The sequence below is a fragment of the Trichomycterus rosablanca genome, chromosome 13 (assembly GCF_030014385.1).
Source record: "Trichomycterus rosablanca isolate fTriRos1 chromosome 13, fTriRos1.hap1, whole genome shotgun sequence".
NCBI classification, from domain to species: Eukaryota; Metazoa; Chordata; class Actinopteri; order Siluriformes; family Trichomycteridae; genus Trichomycterus; species Trichomycterus rosablanca.
The window spans coordinates 23,498,289-23,521,028 of record NC_086000.1 but is presented as its reverse complement, the minus strand read 5'-3'; the positions used below and the strand labels follow the sequence as shown (position 1 = coordinate 23,521,028).

At 40.7% G+C, this 22,740-nt stretch overlaps 1 protein-coding gene across 5 annotated transcripts in view; it reads left to right on the top strand.

The window, feature by feature from the left end:
* The window catches only part of LOC134325082 (kelch-like protein 29), a 279,536-nt gene that overhangs the window by 1,483 nt on the left and 255,313 nt on the right, over window positions 1-22,740 (top strand). Inside the window, exon 1 of one of the 5 annotated variants that reach the window (XM_063007113.1) lies at window positions 15,845-15,912. The exons of the other annotated variants lie outside the window; for them this stretch is intronic. The gene's annotated coding sequence lies outside the window, so the exon portion shown is untranslated. Of the gene's footprint in view, window positions 1-15,844; window positions 15,913-22,740 lie in introns of those variants that run through there. 5 annotated transcript variants of the gene reach the window in all.

The window sequence follows — 22,740 nt, the reverse complement described above, 5'->3', positions numbered from 1 at the left end:
CAGGTATTCATGCTGGACAGGGTGCCAGACACTCACCTACTTACTTACACTTCAGAAAAAATGACAGTAGCAAATCCATCTAATGCATGAATTTTAGGGGGCTGGAGGATGGAAAGAAACCAGAGTGCTGTTAAAAATCTTTATGGACAATCAAGGAACATAGCAAGTTTCTTACTGGCAGCACCCACACTATCTGTTGTATCACCACCTCTCAGACTATAAATAACACTCATCCGAGAAAGCTGTACATAGAAATAGATAAACACAGGACTACTCCTTAAGCAAATACAAGTCCTTAATTTGTTTACACTCCTAAAAACAAGGGATCAGTGATATTTATTTACAGCAATGACATGTCTGTTTCTGAAGCTTCCGAAGAAAAACCCACACTGACACAGGGAGAGCATGCAAACTCCACACAGAAAAGACCCGGACCACTCCACTTGGACCTTCCTCACAGCAAGAAGGCCCTGGGTTTGATCTCTAGGTGGGGTGGTCCGGGTCCTTTCTGTGTGGAGTTTGCATGTTCTCCCCCTTGTCTGTGGGGGTTTCCTCTGGGAGCTCTGGTTTCCTCCCACAGTCCAAAGACGTGCAAGTGAGGTGAATTGGAAATCGGAAGTTTTCTTTACATACACTAGCACTGGGCAATATGATGCTGATGACTTCAGAGGTTTTTGGGTACCATCATGTGTCTGTGATTTTACAAATCAATCAGATGCATAAATCAGATTCATTTATTTATTCGTCTTCAATATCTGCTTCATTTTGATGGCTTAGGTTCGACATTAAAAAAACTCCTGACACAAGATGGGTATTCACCCTGGACAGGGTGCCAGACACTCACCTATTTACTTAAACTTCTGAACAAATGACAGTAGCCAGTCCATCTAATGCATGAATTGTAGGGGGCTTAAGGATGGAAAGAAACCAGAGAACTGTTAATAAAATCTTTATAGACAATCAAGAAACATCAAGTTTCTTACTGGCAGCACCCACACTATCTGTTGTATCACCACCTCTCGGACTATAAATAACACTCATCCGAGAAAGCTATACATAGAAATAGATAAACACAGGACTAATACTTAAGCAAATACAAATCCTTAATTTGTTTACACTCCTATAAACAAGGGATCAGTGATATTTATTTACAGCAATGACATGTCTGTTTCTAGAACTTTTTATGCCCTTCATAATTTTAGCTGGTGCAGTCAGCATTTATTTACATAAATATTTTTTGGGATACCAAACCTTTTTGTTATAAAATCTGGCTGTTTGTTGTGAATACACACTGGAGAGGTTGACAATGTAATGCAGGGCACCACTGACTTACACACTGAATTACACTGGGGGATGTGAGCAAGTCTTTAGCTGCATAGCATGAAGGGACTACAAATTGTCAGTGAAAGACAGTAATGGACTGCAGGCAGGCCATTCTAGCATCCACATTTTTTTGCATCCTTGCTGTTGTAACTTGGCATTGTGGTGTTAAAAAAAGCACCTAAAAGGCAGCATATGTTAATGGTGCCCTTACAGATACCTGTACCATGAGCAGTGCACCCCATACCATAGCCAATTTTATTGTTGGACCTGAAAAACACACAATTCTTTCGTAAACAGTGTAAATGCTGGACTTTTCAGACCATGATACATGTTTCCACCATACGTCAGTCCATTTCTGGTAAGCTCAAGCCATGAAAGCCATTAACATTATTTCAGCTGCCTATTGTACAGTGTTAACTTGATTATGTGGCTGCAGCGATGAACCGTGTTTATTAATAATGGTTTATCAAAGTGTTCTTAAGTCCATGTGGTAATATACATCATAGAATCATCCTGCTTTTAATGCGGTGCTGTCTGAGGCATCAAAAGTGTTATTGTGTTTCTGAGTTAATGAAATGCTGTATTTACTAATTTTCTTTGTTAATTAATTTATTTACTCATTGTCTCAGCGACACGGTGGCTCAGTGGGTAGCACTGTCGCCTCACAGCAAGAAGGTCCTGGGTTTGATCCCGTGTCTGCGTGGGTTTCCTCACAGAGCTTCGGTTTCCTCCCACAGTCCAAAGATGTGCAAGTGAGGTGAATTGGAGGCACAAAATTGTTCGATATAACCTTGTAAACTGATAAATCTTGTGTAATGAGTAACTACCGTTCCTGTCATGAATGTAACCAAAGTGTGTAAAGCATGTCGTTTAAATCCTAATAAAACAAACAAAAATTCCACCTGGGCATTGAACCATTGCCGTCCTGTTTTGTGAATTTTGAATCAAAACATTTTTCATTCATTTTTACTAACCTCTTTTTCTAGTCACTGTGACCGTAAACAGGCGACTGTTTATTCCAAAGCAAACACTATTGGTATTGTATTGGTAAACCCTATTTACAGTACAGTATTTAGCACCTGTGGCGAGTCTTGGTCTTGTTACTTGGTTTGGTAACTTGATTTAGTTGTTTTGTGTCTTACTCTGTGAACAGGGACAGGTTTTAAGAAGTCTGTGGGTGTAGTCTAAACTCGATTTTCACTGTTATGCCTACTGCTGAAAATTGCACAGAGCAAACATGCTGACAGTACGGTTGTGTGTGCTGATGGGCAGTTAAAAACCTGTAACAATTAAGAGTAGGTGTTTTATTAACTGTGGAAATAAAGTTGTCATAAAAGCCTTGCTGGAGAACAGCATGGACTAGCTTTTGATGACATTTACCTTTCACTTCATTTATCGCATTTTTTGTGGCCTTAACATTACATCATTAAAATTTCAGACAGACAAATCATTATCTGGTGTCACTGCATTCTCGCTTGTTTAAACCTGTCATTACCAACAGGTCTGAATCTCAGTACAGCCATTGCATTTTCTTTCTCCAATACTGTTTCTCCTGTCAGTCTCCTGAGTGAAAATTTACAGCTGCCAACATCACTGACATTACCTCCGTCTGGTGTTTAGAACTGTTCCTAGCCACATTTCATTCAGATCCAATTATAGGATCAATTATGTAATTAAAGTAATGATATAGATTCAGATGTTCTAGTGGGGAAGTTCAGGCTGGGTAAGGTCTGGATTTACTTTAACTTTATCTTACCACTTATGTGAATATGCATGCATATTAGGTCTATATGGATATTTTCTTGCTGTAGCATAAAATAAATAGTAATTCGACATTAAATCATGGTCATGATTAATTTAAATAATAAAAAATTTAATTAAATTAATGAACTACACAATTCAATTATTGTGGCACTAAAGAGTTTTAAAAAGCGTGATGGCATGCTGTTTAAGCTTGCCTCACCCTAATTAAGCATTCCAGCTTAATAGCTGTTTAGGCATGAAACCAGTATCACCCAGTTTAAAAATGATTAATAATTTATGTACAGTATCTGAAAAAAAGATACATAGGCACTTTCATACTTGTGCATGTGTGCCCTCAAAGTGCTATTTCGATGAACTTTCTCCAGTGTGGAGTTTGCATGTTCTCCCCGTGTCTGTGTGGGTTTCCTCCGGAAGCTCCGGTTTCCTCCCACAGTCCAAAGACGTGCAAGTGAGGTGAAATGAAGACACAAAATTGTCCATGGCTGTGTTTGACATTGAACTTGTAAACTGATGAACCTTGTGTAACGAATAACTATCTGTCATGTCATGAGTGTAACCCAAGTGTGTAAAACATGATGTTAAAATCCTAATCAATAAATATAAATAACCTTCTCCAGTGGGGTACACCCTGCGCTTCCAAACAAGCTGGGATAAGCAGTAAATGCATTTCTTTGTACTGTACATAGTACATTACATTGTACTGGTAATATGTATATGGCAAATAAAAGCATTCTATTCTATACACTGCTATGCTTACCTGCCATGCACGAAGACTAATAGTAGTCACCTGCTGTGCTCATATTAGATTGACTTTATTGATTTCTGTTGAGTAATACAGCGTGTTCTGCTTATCATTAATTAATTATATGTTGCTTTTGTAAAGTCATATTTCTTAATTGGAGAAATCTGCAAGTCCATTACATTTAGTGGTCAGTATAATATATTTTGTTTTCATTATTTGTTTTTTAAGTAAATGTTGCAGTAAGATATTATTTAGGATCTATAATAAAGCATTCCAGCAGCTGTTTTAGCATAACACCAGTATCACCCAGTTCAAACCTGATTTATAATTTATGTACAGTATCTAAACAAAAAGATACACAGCCACTTTCATACTTGTGCATGTGTGACCTCAAAGTGCTATTACGATGAACTTTATCCAGTGGTGTACACCCTGTGCTCCGACTCTACCTTCCAAATAAGCTGGAATATGCAGAAAAAGCATTTCATTGTGCTGTACATGTGTATATGTATATATGACAAATAAAAGCATTCTATTCTATACACTGCTCTGCTTACCTGTCATGCACGAAGTCTAATAGTAGTCACGTACCGTGCTCATATTAGATTGACTATATTGATTTCTGTTGAGTAATACAGCGTGTTCTGCTTAATGAGCAAATAAAGGTGCTTGTGCTGTAGATCGCTTATCATTAATTAATTATATGTTGCTTTTGTGAAGTCATATTTCTTAGTTGGAGAGATATGCAAGTCCATTGCATTTAGTAGTCAGTGTCAATATAATTTGTTTTCTTTTTTGTCTTTTTAGTAAATGTTTCATTAAGATTGTATTTAGCATCTATAATAAAGTGATGTAGTATCTCTCAGACAGATTTGCACATTTTCTTTTTTGTTAATCAGTTAGCTAATCAGTTTTAGGGTGCACAATTGGGCCAAGATCGGAACTGTCAGATTGTTGATGATTGACCATCGTAGCACTCAGACTGTGTGCACTTTTGCTTTGATTTATTACTTCAATTATGTTCGAGTACAGACTGAAGTACTGACTGTACGACTTGTCTCTGACTAGGAGTGCAAGATCAGAATTAGAATTATCCAGAATGAAAATCTATTTTTTTTCTTACAATAAACATCTGCAAATGGCAGATTTATTTATAAATGCATTGGTTGATCCATGTTCTACTTTTAATAATTGTATGAGCATATAGATGCACTAATTTGCTAACAAAATGATGCTGCATTTCAATGCTGTTGTTGCACATGAGCAAGAATATTAGCTGTTTGGAAATATTTCAAGTATTAATGACTACTATTGTATAATTAATGCCAAATAGCCAATTGCCACTTGCTTTTGATTTATTACGTTATTTGAAGAGGCACATTTGCAGCACACACTCAGATTCATAGCAGTTTGTGATAGCTGTGGAGATGCTGAACTGTGTTTTATTGGGGTGCTAGAATGCGTTTTCAAGGTGCTGCAATGTATTACTGACTACATTTCCCAGACTTCCTTCTACTGTTTGTTTATTCTTTACAATAATAGATAAAATATTGAGTAGTTATATTTCTCTTATATGACGTTTCTTCTTAATAACAATGGTGGGGAACTAAATCTTTTTTTTTTTAATGGAGCAATGCCACTTTGCATAAAAAGTGTTTATAGGATTTGCTTCCTATTAAAGCCTACAGCTGTTGTATTAACTGTGCTACGGTATGGCGGTATATAAGAAATTCATACCATATGATGAATCAAAGCCGGTATACCGAATGTACCTATTATATCGCCCAGCTCTACGTTAACAGCAATAATTGATTCCTCAGTTCTTACAGAATTATAAACTATTGTTAGTGATCATGTCCCAACTTTTGGAAGGTCTTGCAGTGTATGGTATACAATACAAAATGATTAGTTGGAACATTAAATGTTTATGTTTATACTGTTTAAAAGTCAAAAAAGGAATTCCAAATCACTGCTTTCTTTCTACTTTTCCTAATTTATTGAAATGGAGTTTGTATATACATATTTGTTTAAATTTACAGAATAACAAGACCTTGTGTGTAAAATCTAATTTGCACTAGAAGTGTATCAAATACCAAAAACAAAAATAGTTCAATACTGGTTTCCACCTACTGTATCTGTTTCTGCTTCTATTTTTGAATATTATTAAAACGCTTCTTTGTGCTGTTTGCATCATTATTTAAAGCGTCCCTATTAAAAGGCAAAGATTTTCTTTATAGGTCGCCCCCCAGATTTTGTTAATGAATACTGCTTTAGATTCCAAATCCCTGGTGGTCTTGCAGTATGAAAAAATAGGGAAATGATTAAAGATTGTTGAGAGTCCCTCAGCACAAAATAAGCCCTTAATTGGGTAATGCCTTTGCTGCTACAGACAGAAAAGCCTTTAGGGTTCACTGAGTGTTGCAGGTCCTGCCCTATCTAATGGATCTCCAATCTATGAATAGTTCACATGTGGAAACAGTGGAGATCAGTGACCACTTTAGGTTCACACAGCTCACACAGCCTGGTGTTCTAATCTTGCCTAGAGCTGGAAATCTTTTAAGATTTTAGGATTTCATAGTTGAGAGTCGGTTATGTTTTCCCCCCCCCCACATAGGTTTGTAGGTGGACATGTATGTAATGGCACACTTAGGGCGCGTTCACGTGAGAAGCGACAAAACCGCTTTTCCACCGGCTGTGCCGTTGTTTCCTATGACGTGTGGAGGTGCTACTAGCTAGCTTGCAGCTGTGGTCTCCTAAGCGGCACGCACTGCAGCGTTGGGCTAGCGATTTTTTGCACTTGCCACAATGCTCAAAGTTCACCTCATTGAACTTTGACCCAGTTTGCCGCTGAACTTTACAAATCACCTCCAATGAGATGAACTGTTTGATATGACGTAGTAAAAGTGACTCAGGCAGTGCAAAACTTATTGTGACTTTTTATAATAAAACAACGAGCAAGGAATGTAATTAGTGGAGAAAACATATGACCAGTAGTAATTAGTAGAGGTTTAGTGGTCCTGTGTTGTTCTTTTAGTACATTAAACCATTTTTTAACACCAAATATTTTTTGACGATAAGCATTTTACACTTGATTTCTTAGCACCCTGAGCTATAACAAGTTTAAAAGTGAAACAGTGAAAAAAATCCAGTTAAACACAGATACATGCAGATGCTTTCAGAGTGGATTTGACACAAATATTACTTATTATTTATTTCACACAAATTTGTGTCGTGGTGCACTTTGATATATTATATATTTTATCAGCTCCACTTACCATATAGAAGCACTTTGTAGTTCTACAATTACTGACTGTAGTCCATCTGTTTCTCTACATACTTTTTTTAACCTCCTTTTTCTCTGTTCTTTAATGGTCAGGACCCCTACTGGACCACCACAGAGTAGATATTATTTCAGTGGTGGATCATTCTCAGCACTGCAGTGATACTGACATGGTGGTGGTGTGTTAGTGTGTGTTGTGCTGGTATGAGTGGATAAGACACAGCAATGCTGATGGAGTTTTTAAACACCTCACTGTCCCTGCTGGACTGAGAATAGTCCACCAACCAAAAATATATCCAGCCAACAGCGCCCTGTAGGCAGCGTCTTATGACCACTGATGAAGATCTCAAAGATGACCAATTGAAACAACAGCAACAGATGTCTCTGACTTTACATCTACAAGGTGAACCAACTAGGCAGGAGTGTCTAATAGAGTGGACAGTGTATTTTAAAACTCCAGCAGCACTGCTAACAAAGCATGCAGAGAAACAGATGGTTTACAGCAGTCAGTAATTGTAGAACTACAAAGTGCTCCTTTATGGTAAGTGGAGCTGATAAAAGTGAGTGTAGAAACAAGGAGGTGGTTTTAATGTTATGGCTGATCGATGTGTATGTATGTATATATGTACAGTGTATCACAAAAGTGAGTACACCCCTCACATTTCTGCAGATATTTAAGTATATCTTTTCATGGGACAACACTGACAAAATGACACTTTGACACAATGAAAAGTAGTCTGTGTGCAGCTTATATAACAGTGTAAATTTATTCTTCCCTCAAAATAACTCAATATACAGCCATTAATGTCTAAACCACCGGCAACAAAAGTGAGTACACCCCTTAGTGAAAGTTCCTGAAGTGTCAATATTTTGTGTGGCCACCATTATTTCCCAGAACTGCCTTAACTCTCCTGGGCATGGAGTTTACCAGAGCTTCACAGGTTGCCACTGGAATGCTTTTCCACTCCTCCATGACGACATCACGGAGCTGGCGGATATTCGAGACTTTGCGCTCCTCCACCTTCCGCTTGAGGATGCCCCAAAGATGTTCTATTGGGTTTAGGTCTGGAGACATGCTTGGCCAGTACATCACCTTTACCCTCAGCCTCTTCAATAAAGCAGTGGTCGTCTTAGAGGTGTGTTTGGGGTCATTATCATGCTGGAACACTGCCCTGCGACCCAGTTTCCGGAGGGAGGGGATCATGCTCTGCTTCAGTATTTCACAGTACATATTGGAGTTCATGTGTCCCTCAATGAAATGTAACTCCCCAACACCTGCTGCACTCATGCAGCCCCAGACCATGGCATTCCCACCACCATGCTTGACTGTAGGCATGACACACTTATCTTTGTACTTCTCACCTGATTGCCGCCACACATGCTTGAGACCATCTGAACCAAACAAATGAATCTTGGTCTCATCAGACCATAGGACATGGTTCCAGTAATCCATGTCCTTTGTTGACATGTCTTCAGCAAACTGTTTGCGGGCTTTCTTGTGTAGAGACTTCAGAAGAGGCTTCCTTCTGGGGTGACAGCCATGCAGACCAATTTGATGTAGTGTGCGGCGTATGGTCTGAGCACTGACAGGCTGACCCCCCACCTTTTCAATCTCTGCAGCAATGCTGACAGCACTCCTGCGCCTATCTTTCAAAGACAGCAGTTGGATGTGACGCTGAGCACGTGCACTCAGCTTCTTTGGACGACCAACGCGAGGTCTGTTCTGAGTGGACCCTGCTCTTTTAAAACGCTGGATGATCTTGGCCACTGTGCTGCAGCTCAGTTTCTGGGTGTTGGCAATCTTCTTGTAGCCTTGGCCATCCTCATGTAGCGCAACAATTCGTTTTTTAAGATCCTCAGAGAGTTCTTTGCCATGAGGTGCCATGTTGGAACTTTCAGTGACCAGTATGAGAGAGTGTGAGAGCTGTACTACTAAATTGAACACACCTGCTCCCTATGCATACCTGAGACCTAGTAACACTAACAAATCACATGACATTTTGGAGGGAAAATGACAAGCAGTGCTCAATTTGGACATTTAGGGGTGTAGTCTCTTAGGGGTGTACTCACTTTTGTTGCCGGTGGTTTAGACATTAATGGCTGCATATTGAGTTATTTTGAGGGAAGAATAAATTTACACTGTTTTATATAAGCTGCACACAGACTACTTTTCATTGTGTCAAAGTGTCATTTTGTCAGTGTTGTCCCATGAAAAGATATACTTAAATATCTGCAGAAATGTGAGGGGTGTACTCACTTTTGTGATACACTAGTTGTGCATAGGGAGCAGGTGTGTTCAATTTAGTAGTACAGCTCTCACACTCTCTCATACTGGTCACTGAAAGTTCCAACATGGCACCTCATGGCAAAGAACTCTCTGAGGATCTTAAAAGACGAATTGTTGCGCTACATGAAGATGGCCAAGGCTACAAGAAGATTGCCAACACCCTGAAACTGAGCTGCAGCACAGTGGCCAAGATCATCCAGCGTTTTAAAAGAGCAGGGTCCACTCAGAACAGACCTCGCGTTGGTCGTCCAAAGAAGCTGAGTGCACGTGCTCAGCGTCACATCCAACTGCTGTCTTTGAAAGATAGGCGCAGGAGTGCTGTCAGCATTGCTGCAGAGATTGAAAAGGTGGGGGGTCAGCCTGTCAGTGCTCAGACCATACGCCGCACACTACATCAAATTGGTCTGCATGGCTGTCACCCCAGAAGGAAGCCTCTTCTGAAGTCTCTACACAAGAAAGCCCGCAAACAGTTTGCTGAAGACATGTCAACAAAGGACATGGATTACTGGAACCAGGTCCTATGGTCTGATGAGACCAAGATTAATTTGTTTGGTTCAGATGGTCTCAAGCATGTGTGGCGGCAATCAGGTGAGGAGTACAAAGATAAGTGTGTCATGCCTACAGTCAAGCATTGTGGTGGGAATGCCATGGTCTGGGGCTGCATGAGTGCAGCAGGTGTTGGGGAGTTACATTTCATTGAGGGACACATGAACTCCAATATGTACTGTGAAATACTGAAGCAGAGCATGATCCCCTCCCTCCGGAAACTGGGTCGCAGGGCAGTGTTCCAGCATGATAATGACCCCAAACACACCTCTAAGACGACCACTGCTTTATTGAAGAGGCTGAGGGTAAAGGTGATGGACTGGCCAAGCATGTCTCCAGACCTAAACCCAATAGAACATCTTTGGGGCATCCTCAAGCGGAAGGTGGAGGAGCGCAAAGTCTCGAATATCCGCCAGCTCCGTGATGTCGTCATGGAGGAGTGGAAAAGCATTCCAGTGGCAACCTGTGAAGCTCTGGTAAACTCCATGCCCAGGAGAGTTAAGGCAGTTCTGGGAAATAATGGTGGCCACACAAAATATTGACACTTCAGGAACTTTCACTAAGGGGTGTACTCACTTTTGTTGCCGGTGGTTTAGACATTAATGGCTGTATATTGAGTTATTTTGAGGGAAGAATAAATTTACACTGTTATATAAGCTGCACACAGACTACTTTTCATTGTGTCAAAGTGTCATTTTGTCAGTGTTGTCCCATGAAAAGATATACTTAAATATCTGCAGAAATGTGAGGGGTGTACTCACTTTTGTGATACACTGTACATATATATATATATATATATATATATATATATATACAGGGGTTGGACAAAATAACTGAAACACCTGTCATTTTAGTGTGGGAGGTTTCATGGCTAAATTGGACCAGTCTGGTGGCCAATCTTCATTAATTGCACATTGCACCAGTAAGAGCAGAGTGTGAAGGTTCAATTAGCAGGGTAAGAGCACAGTTTTGCTCAAAATATTGCAATGCACACAACATTATGGGTGACATACCAGAGTTCAAAAGAGGATAAATTGTTGGTGCACGTCTTGCTGGCGCATCTGTGACCAAGACAGCAAGTCTTTGTGATGTATCAAGAGCCACGGTATCCAGGGTAATGTCAGCATACCACCAAGAAGGACAAACCACATCCAACAGGATTAACTGTGGACGCAAGAGGAAGCTGTCTGAAAGGGATGTTCGGGTGCTAACCCGGATTGTATCCAAAAAACATAAAACCACGGCTGCCCAAATCACGGCAGAATTAAATGTGCACCTCGACTCTCCTGTTTCCACCAGAACTGTCCGTCGGGAGCTCCACAGGGTCAATATACACGGCCGGGCTGCTATAGCCAAACCTTTGGTCACTCGTGCCAATGCCAAACGTCGGTTTCAATGGTGCAAGGAGCGCAAATCTTGGGCTGTGGACAATGTGAAACATGTATTGTTCTCTGATGAGTCCACCTTTACTGTTTTCCCCACATCCGGGAGAGTTACGGTGTGGAGAAGCCCCAAAGAAGCGTACCACCCAGACTGTTGCATGCCCAGAGTGAAGCATGGGGGTGGATCAGTGATGGTTTGGGCTGCCATATCATGGCATTCCCTTGGCCCAATACTTGTGCTAGATGGGCGCGTCACTGCCAAGGACTACCGAACCATTCTGGAGGACCATGTGCATCCAATGGCGGTGCTGTGTATCAGGATGACAATGCACCAATACACACAGCAAGACTGGTGAAAGATTGGTTTGATGAACATGAAAGTGAAGTTGAACATCTCCCATGGCCTGCACAGTCACCAGATCTAAATATTATTGAGCCACTTTGGGGTGTTTTGGAGAAGCGAGTCAGGAAACGTTTTCCTCCACCAGCATCACGTAGTGACCTGGCCACTATCCTGCAAGAAGAATGGCTTAAAATCCCTCTGACCACTGTGCAGGACTTGTATATGTCATTTCCAAGACGAATTGACGCTGTATTGGCCGCAAAAGGAGGCCCTACACCATACTAATGAATTATTGTGGTCTAAAACCAGGTGTTTCAGTTATTTTGTCCAACCCCTGTATATATATATATATATATATATATATATATATATATATATATATATATATATATATATATATATATATACAGTGTATCACAAAAGTGAGTACACCCCTCACATTTCTGCAAATATTTCATTATATCTTTTCATGGGACAACACTATAGACATGAAACTTGGATATAACTTAGAGTAGTCAGTGTACAGCTTGTATAGCAGTGTAGATTTACTGTCTTCTGAAAATAACTCAACACACAGCCATTTATGTCTAAATAGCTGGCAACATAAGTGAGTACACCCCACAGTGAACATGTCCAAATTGTGCCCAAATGTGTCGTTGTCCCTCCCTGGTGTCATGTGTCAAGGTCCCAGGTGTAAATGGGGAGCAGGGCTGTTAAATTTGGTGTTTTGGGTACAATTCTCTCATACTGGCCACTGGAAATTCAACATGGCACCTCATGGCAAAGAACTCTCTGAGGATGTGAGAAATAGAATTGTTGCTCTCCACAAAGATGGCCTGGGCTATAAGAAGATTGCTAACACCCTGAAACTGAGCTACAGCATGGTGGCCAAGGTCATACAGCGGTTTTCCAGGACAGGTTCCACTCGGAACAGGCTTCGCCAGGGTCGACCAAAGAAGTTGAGTCCACGTGTTCGGCGTCATATCCAGAGGTTGGCTTTAAAAAATAGACACATGAGTGCTGCCAGCATTGCTGCAGAGGTTGAAGACGTGGGAGGTCAGCCTGTCAGTGCTCAGACCATACGCCGCACACTGCATCAACTCGGTCTGCATGGTCGTCATCCCAGAAGGAAGCTGACGCACAAGAAAGCCCGCAAACAGTTTGCTGAAGACAAGCAGTCCAAGAACATGGATTACTGGAATGCCCTGTGGTCTGACGAGACCAAGATAAACTTGTTTGGCTCAGATGGTGTCCAGCATGTGTGGCGGCGCCCTGGTGAGAAGTACCAAGACAACTGTATCTTGCCTACAGTCAAGCATGGTGGTGGTAGCATCATGGTCTTGGGCTGCATGAGTGTTGCTGGCACTGGGGAGCTGCGGTTCATTGAGGGAAACATGAATTCCAACATGTACTGTGACATTCTGAAACAGAGCATGATCCCCTCCCTTCGAAAACTGGGCCTCATGGCAGTTTTCCAACAGGATAACGACCCCAAACACAACCTCCAAGATGACAACTGCCTTGCTGAGGAAGCTGAAGGTAAAGGTGATGGACTAAACCCAATTGAGCACCTGTGGCGCATCCTCAAGTGGAAGGTGGAGGAGTTCAAGGTGTCTAACATCCACCAGCTCCATGATGTCATCATGGAGGAGTGGAAGAGGATTCCAGTAGCAACCTGTGCAGCTCTGGTGAATTCCATGCCCAGGAGGGTTAAGGCAGTGCTGGATAATAATGGTGGTCACACAAAATATTGACACTTTGGGCACAATTTGGACATGTTCACTGTGGGGTGTACTCACTTATGTTGCCAGCCATTTAGACATTAATGGCTGTGTGTTGAGTTATTTTCAGAAGACAGTAAATCTACACTGCTATACAAGTTGTACACTGACTACTCTAAGTTATATCCAAGTTTCATGTCTATAGTGTTGTCCCATGAAAAGATATAATAAAATATTTGCAGAAATGTGAGGGGTGTACTCACTTTTGTGATACACTGTACACCCCTCACATTTCTGCAAATATTTTATTATATCTTTTCATGGGACAACACTATAGACATGAAACTTGGATATAACTTAGAGTAGTCAGTGTACAACTTGTATAGCAGTGTAGATTTACTGTCTTCTGAAAATAACTCAACACACAGCCATTAATGTCTAAATGGCTGGCAACATAAGTGAGTACACCCCACAGTGAACATGTCCAAATTGTGCCCAAAGTGTCAATATTTTGTGTGACCACCATTATTATCCAGCACTGCCTTAACCCTCCTGGGCATGGAATTCACCAGAGCTGCACAGGTTGCTACTGGAATCCTCTTCCACTCCTCCATGATGACATCACGGAGCTGGTGGATGTTAGACACCTTGAACTCCTCAACCTTCCACTTGAGGATGCGCCACAGGTGCTCAATTGGGTTTAGTCCATCACCTTTACCTTCAGCTTCCTCAGCAAGGCAGTTGTCATCTTGGAGGTTGTGTTTGGGGTCGTTATCCTGTTGGAAAACTGCCATGAGGCCCAGTTTTCGAAGGGAGGGGATCATGCTCTGTTTCAGAATGTCACAGTACATGTTGGAATTCATGTTTCCCTCAATGAACTGCAGCTCCCCAGTGCCAGCAACACTCATGCAGCCCAAGACCATGATGCTACCACCACCATGCTTGACTGTAGGCAAGATACAGTTGTCTTGGTACTTCTCACCAGGGCGCCGCCACACATGCTGGACACCATCTGAGCCAAACAAGTTTATCTTGGTCTCGTCAGACCACAGGGCATTCCAGTAATCCATGTTCTTGGACTGCTTGTCTTCAGCAAACTGTTTGCGGGCTTTCTTATGCGTCAGCTTCCTTCTGGGATGACGACCATGCAGACCGAGTTGATGCAGTGTGCGGTGTATGGTCTGAGCACTGACAGGCTGACCTCCCACGTCTTCAACCTCTGCAGCAATGCTGGCAGCACTCATGTGTCTATTTTTTAAAGCCAACCTCTGGATATGACGCCGAACACGTGGACTCAACTTCTTTGGTCGACCCTGGCGAAGCCTGTTCCGAGTGGAACCTGTCCTGGAAAACCGCTGTATGACCTTGGCCACCATGCTGTAGCTCAGTTTCAGGGTGTTAGCAATCTTCTTATAGCCCAGGCCATCTTTGTGGAGAGCAACAATTCTATTTCTCACATCCTCAGAGAGTTCTTTGCCATGAGGTGCCATGTTGAATATCCAGTGGCCAGTATGAGAGAATTGTACCCAAAACACCAAATTTAACAGCCCTGCTCCCCATTTACACCTGGGACCTTGACACATGACACCAGGGAGGGACAACGACACATTTGGGCACAATTTAGACATGTTCACTGTGGGGTGTACTCACTTATGTTGCCAGTTATTTAGACATTAATGGCTGTGTGTTGAGTTATTTTCAGAAGACAGTAAATCTACACTGCTATACAAGCTGTACACTGACTACTCTAAGTTATATCCAAGTTTCATGTCTATAGTGTTGTCCCATGAAAAGATATAATGAAATATTTGCAGAAATGTAAGGGGTGTACTCACTTTTGTGATACACTGTATATATATATATATATATATATATATATGTATATATGGACATACTAGAGTATAAGTATACAATTTTTTTTGACTTACCTTTGCCTGTTTAAACGGGGCTAGTTTGACTGTACCCAATAAAAAGTACACAAACAGAGGTCCTTTGTCAAGGTTGGAACAAAAACCCAAACTGGCTAAGCTAAGAGATGTGCGGTTGGGTAGATGTGATCTGCCATAAAAATCAACATGGTTTAGAAGCTGCCATGCAAGAAAAGCAGGGATGCATCCCTGACAGGGCACCATGCTATTGTCTGGCAACACACGAACATGCTTATACCCAGTGTGAGTTTAGCGTATTAAATGGTTTTGAAAAGTGAGTGTGGCACACACAGAAGACACTCACACTGATCTGGGAAAAGATTGCAGGACTTTATTGTACAGTGACCAGAGGAGAGGATTGACCCCCTAGGCTCTAAAGTCCACCCCACCAGTTGCTTCACCATGCCTCCCAAGTGCTACCATAAATTAATAAGTGAATAAAACAATTAAATAAATGAATTGTTTCACAAATTTGTTATATAGACATACTTAATTTTTTGCACTGTCTAATTTATATTTATTTTTACAGGAGTCACTTGCTTCAGTGAAGGGTTTTTCTACAGACTGTTATGTTCAGCCATCTGTGACTCTGTGTGGTAAGCAGATTGCCATATTTTATTTCTGGTTGTGTAAGCGAATTAAAAGAGTGCTAATGTACTAAAAAATCTAAGACAGAATTTGGCAATAACCAGGTAAACAAGTTTACTTACAGTCTGATATTGTGAGAACTCACTGTTCATATGCCAGTCATTCAGATTTCCTTCAGATATTGTATTTTAAATATACAAGCATCTTACGATGCAGTTCTGAAGTCAGTTTACTAGTAAACAATCCTTTGTGAGTTATGGCCCCCCTAAATTCTCTCCAATTTAATCAAGGGAAGGAGACAAGGTCTGCATTTTACCCAGCACACTATACTAAAAGCTAGGGCGGTTGCGGAAACCATAAAAAATGTCAGCTTCAAGAGAATGAGAATTCATTCATCGGTTCATTTATTAATCATCAATAATCTTTTATCCTGATCTGGGTCATGGTGGATCTGGCACTTCTGGACAGGGCACCACACACTCATTCCTTTACTTACTCATGCACATTTATGTGTAATTTAGAGCAGCCAAGCCACCTTTTGCATGTTTTACAAGGAGGAAAGACATCAGAGTACCTGCAGAAAAACCCACTTGTGTATTGGGAGAACTTGCCAAACTTTTACACATAGCAACTAAAGGCAAGTTTTAAACCCACTTTCACACAACACAGTTGCAGCATTCATTGCAGTGAATTGAACATTTAGGTGCTTAGGTGGTCCACCAGACGAATATGCAAGGCATTCTGGAAACCAGAGTTCAAGTTTCACTGGTGCTGTCATGTTTGAGCGCTAAACAGATGTAATTCTCGGTGTTAAATTACAGAAGACCAAAGAGGGAAACACGTCCTCAACACTGCCAAGTGTACTTCTAGTCTACAACCCCAAATCATAAAAAGTCTGAAAGTGAAATGTATGGAAAATGCAAATAAAAAAAGAAAAAAAAAATTCTTACATTTACTTTTTTTTTGTCTGCATACATCCATTCCTGCAATTCAGACCTGTTACACATTCCAAAAACAACTTGGGACGGAGGCAATTTAGCACTAGTAACAAGGTAAAGAACTAAATAATTATGTGATTTTAAACAGGTGATTGTAATCATGATATGGTACAAAAAAGTATTCACGAATCGCTGAGTCTTTGAAGAGCAAAGATGGGCAGAGGGTCTCAAGTTTATCAACAAATGCATGAGAAAACTATTAGAATGTTTAAGAACAATGAACCTCAAAGAAAGATTGTAATAAATTTGTGTATTTTGCCCTCTACAGTGCATAACATCATTACACAATTCAAGGAATATGTATGAATTTCACTGCATAAAGAATAAAGGCACAAGTCTAAGCTGAAAACCAGTGATCTGTGACTCCTTAGACGCCACTGCATCAAGAACTGTCATTTATCGATAGCTGATATAACCACATGGACAAGGGATTACTTTGGCAAACCTTTGTCAAGCTCTACACAAATGCCATTTAAAGCTTTACTGTGCAAAAATGTTAAATGGTAAAATGTTAACCATGTTCAGAAGCTGCGTTTAGTTCTCTGGGCTTAGTGGCATCTGGGATGGACCATCACACAGTGGAAACGTGTATTGTGGTTGGACGAATCAGTATTTCAGATCTTTTTTTTTTTTAAATGAAATGGATGCCTTGTGCTTCAGACCAAAAACAAAAAAGACAATCCAGACTGTTATCAGCTACAAGTCTTAAAATGCCTGTCATGGTATGTGGTTGTGTCAGTGCCCTTGGTAAAGGTAATTTACACTTCTGTGATGGCCATTAACAATTTTGAGCAACATATGCTGCCTTCAAGACGACCTCTTTTTTTCAGAGACGTCCATGCATTTTTCAACACTTGCTGCAAACATTACAAAAGCATGGCTGCAGTAAAAGAGGGTACGGAAATTTGCATTTTTAATGATATCCCAACTTTTTCTGATTTAGGGTTTGTAGGTTAGATGCTGCCAAGAGTGGTGAAAGAATAGTTTGTTTTTCTTCTACTAATTGCTCTTAATAAGAATCCAGCACTGGTTTGTTTAAAGAGGTGGGGATGGGGGATGGACTGATCGAGGCATTGTAGCGCTGCAGATGGTGAGAGTCCAGGGATTTAACCTTGCTTTTGCTCACTGTCTGTAAAAATACAAAATAAAATAAAATAATGATTTTAATTATTATAATGCATGCACACATCTGTTCAAGTTTCCCAATAATTGGATCCTCTTTGATGAAAGGAAAAAATGTATGTGTGTATGAGGGGGTCAGTATCAGTCGGTGCACATGCTTTGAAGAGAATGTAGTTATATTTAGACATTTTCTGACCATTTTAAAGGATCTCAGACCTAGCGTCAGGTCAATTTTTCCTTTTGAAAGCTGGACAGTATGTCTGGCTGAACTGATGTGAGCTGTGAAGTTGGGCAGTTGTGAGTCAGTAGGTATCATGCTGGGACCCATGCTGAGATGCTGTCTGACATGCAGGGGTTGCTGCTTCATTGCCTCTTACCTTGAGACAGTGTAATTGCCATCTGTCAGGGTGTATGAATAAAAATTACAGAGAGAAATCAAGTCAAGGAAAAAGCAGGTTGACATATGTTTTTTAGACGGGAGCGGAACACACTTTGACTTATGTACAAACCCCATTTTTCAGAAAAGAGTCTTTCTAAAAAGCAATAGAAACTGTACAGATCTATTTGTATTTTGAATGTGACATCTGCAAAAGTTGGGACCGAAGCAAAATATGACTAAGGTTACACACGTAACACTGTTCTGGAGGGCTCCACAATAAGCAGTTTATCAAGATTGGGTATAAAAAGAGCATCCACCAAAGGCTTAGTCTTTACAGGATGGTCATCACTTTTGTGCCAAACTTTAATAGAGAATTGTCAATCAGTGCAAAGACAATGTTTCTCAGTGCGCAATTGCAACAAATTTAGACCTTCTACCATCTACAGTTCATAATATCATAAGAAGATTCAAATATGCATGACCATCTCCATACTTTGGAAAAATCATTGTCACTTAACACAGTCCGCAGCTGCACCAAGATGCTGTTTATCTGTTTATTAGGATTTAAACGTCATGTTTTACACTTTGGTTACATTCATGACAGGAACGGTAGTTACTCATTACACAAGATTCATCAGTTCACAAGGTTATATCGAACACAGTCTTGGACAATTTAGTGTCTCTAATTTACCTCACTTGCATGTCTTTGGACTGTGGGAGGAAACCAGAGCATTCAGAGGAAACCCACAGGGAGAACATGCAAACCACACAGTAAGGACCCGGACTGCCCCACCTGGGGATCAAACCCAGGACCTTCTTGCTGTGAGGCGACAGTGCTACCCACTGAGCCACCGTGCCGCCCCTGTACCAAGAAATCAAACCAGAAACTGTATTATGCAGAGAAGTCATGTAGTAATTTTGAACAGTAACTCCACCCAGACTTCTATCATCAAAATGGGCAAAAAATATCATGTGATGCATCCGTGCCACTGCACGGGTGATCTAAATATATGTAAAGTTAACACTGATGCAGAGGCTTATATTGGAATTTTGGGGAGTCTTATGCCATGATAAAACATTATAGGAGTTATAAAAGAAGAATTTGTGATTTGTGTTAATGCTTTTAAATTTGTTTTAAAACTATTGAACCAATATTTATCTGACATACAGAGAAAAGATTTCAGTATTTTTACTGACCAAATAAATCTAGAATGTAATGCGTGCAAAACACTATAAAAAATTTGGGACAGAGGCATGTTTGCCACTGTGTTGCATCACCTTTCCTATTCATTAAATAGGGATCTTCAAAAAGTTTCCACACTTTTATATTTTGGTTGGAAACTGAAGGAGGGAGGAGTAGTAATTGGTCGTGCCTGAGAGACTGAGAGAGAGCTTATGGTCTGGATTTAGTGCCATCTAATTTTCACCTCTTTGGACCGCTCAAAGAAGCTTTAAAGGAAAGAAGATTTTCATGTGATGATGATGTAAAAGCACCAGTGCATCAGTGGCTATGTGCTAAACCAACATTTTTTTTGCTGATGGCATTAAAAAGTTGGTACGACGCTGGGAAAAAATGCATCGGAAGGTGACTATTTAGAAAAGTGATGTAATTTGTTTGTGAAATTCTTAATAAATAGAGTTTAAAAAGTGCGGAAACTTTTTGAGTACTTTTTATTCTTTGGGAACTAAGGACATTGATTGTTGCAGTTTTACAAATTAAATTTCTTGATATAAAACCTTAACAGCTAAACAGTCCAGGGTCACTGTTGTCTGATTTTCCTTTTAATGATGCACCATACATTTTCCATTAGGGACAGATCTAAGCTGCAAGCAGGCCAGACAAGCACACTCACTGAATGCTGTTGTTGCGCATTTAGAATAAGGCCTGTCATTGTCCTGGATGTTCCTGGAAAAGACATCACATTCATGGCAGCATTTGTTTCTCTGAAGTCCCAATTTACACCTCTGCCACCAATTGTTCCTTCACACAAATTCTGATGCCCCCCTTATACCTTGACAGATATTGGCGTTACACCTTTTGCTGATAAAAGTCTGGGTGATATTTTTCATCTAACATCAATTTTTCTCGAAAAAGAGCTGAAATATGGACTTGTGGGACCAAAGAACACATTTTGACTGTCGTTTGGTCCATCTGAAATGAGCTCGGGCCCAGAGAGCTCGGATGTGCATAGAATTTATGTTCAGCTTTTTCTTTGTATGACAGACTGTATAAAGCGACGGAGCGTTTTGAAGCACTCCTAAGCCCATGTGGCCGTATATATCACAGTGGCATGACTATTTCTCCTGCAGTGCCATCTGAGGGATCGAAGGTCATGCATATTCAATAAAGGTTTCTGGCCATATCTTACACAGACTGAGATTTCTCCTGATTCCCTATTTTCGGCATTTAGCAGACCCTTTTATCCAAAGCGAATACAGTATACAGTCTAAGCAATTGAGGATTGTGGGCCTTGCTCGAGGGCCCAACTAGTCCAGTATCTTAACCACTAGGCTACAGCTGCCCATAGTAGATGATGAAAGATCTGAATCATGTGCAATCTTGCGTTGAAATCTTTGTGATTGACAATTCTTTCATAAAGTTTGGCACAAAGTCATGAGTAATGATTCATCTTTAATTGTGGGATGTGGGATGGATCCTTTTTTTTATATCCATTCATGGTTCCCTCACCTGTTACCAATTCACCTGACTATTGTGGAATGTTCCAAAACTTTCACTCTTGTTTTGCCCCGCCTTAATTTTTTAAAAATATATTTCTTCTATATATCTCCCCTTTTTCTCCCAGCTTATTTTTTTAGTGTGTCCAATTGCCCGTTTGCGTCATGCTTTCTCTCCACTAATGCCGACCCCCGCTTATTTGAGGAGAACGAAGCTAACCCACTCCCCCTCCGACACGTGGTCAGCAGCCGAATGCATTTTGTCACCCACACTAGGCGAGTGCATATATGCGAATCAGCTCTGTGTACGGAGAGACACACCCTGATCAACGCACTCTTTCCCCGCCTCTGTGCAGGCGCCATCAATCATCCAGCAGAGGTCCCAGTGCATCACTTACGAGTAGTCCAAATCCGGCTTAATACCCCACCCCTGTATGAACAACAGGCCAATCGTTCATGTGGCCGCTCAGCCCAGCCAGATGGCAGAACTGAGATTCGATACGATGTATTCGAGATCCCAGCTCTGGTGGGCCAGCGTGTGCTTTTACCGCTGCACCATCTGAGTGGCCCGCCTCAATTTTTGAGTGTCTTGAGCTGGCATCAAATTCCAAATTTGTGTATAATGTACAAAATACAGTTAGGTTGGTCAGTGAAAATATAGAAATCGTTTTAAAGAATATAAAATGTTGAGGGAAAGATTTAATCATTGTATAACATCAAAAAGACAGTGTATGTATCTAACCAGATACTTCTGTCTCAGGCTTGGGAAGTGAAGTATTATATCAAAACAAGTGGAGTTTTTTTTTTTTTTTTTTTGCTGTGCACTAACTGTAAAGCTTCGGGCTAAAGGTTAATTGCTTTTGCTAATGTTATTGAAGCTTGTGGAAAAGTGGGCCAAGTTCACTTCCTGAGAAAAGTGACTTTTGTGAGAAAAAGCTTTTTCTGTCTCAATTTGTGATGATTTGTGGTGAGATGTTTTTCATTTATGGTCAGCAAAAAAAGAGACATTTCTAAATATCTGCCTCTGTGTATAGTTAAAGTGGGTTGGAGACCATTTACATGATAATTATCACAGTTTGGAATTTGTATCATGGAAGTAGTAACATGAGTGCCACAACATCATTCCATTAATGATTGAATCATACAACCCCAAATCAGAAAAACTTGAAACAGTATGTTCCTTACATTTACTTTGACTTTTATTTTGTTGTAGACAGTTTAAACCCAAGACACTTAAAACTTTACTGTGCAAAAAAAGAAGATTTATGTTAACCATGTCCAGAAGCGGTGTTGACTTTTCTGGGCTCGGAGGCATCTAGGATGGACCATCACACAGTGGAAAAAGTGGACGCTGTGTGCTCTGGACCAAAGACTAAAAGGACCATCCAGACTGTTATCAGCAACACGTCCAAAAGCCAGGGTCTATCATGGTATGGGGCTGTGTCAGTGCCCTTGTCAAAGGTCATTTACACTTTTTGATGGCAGCATTGATGCAGAAAAGTACATTGACAACTTAGAGCAACATGTGCTGCCTTCAAGACATCATCTTTTCCAGGGACGTCCATGCATGTTTCGACAAGACAACACAAAACCACATGCTGCACACATTACAAAGGCATGGCTGTGGAAGAAGAGGGTACTGATGCTGGACTGGCCTGCCT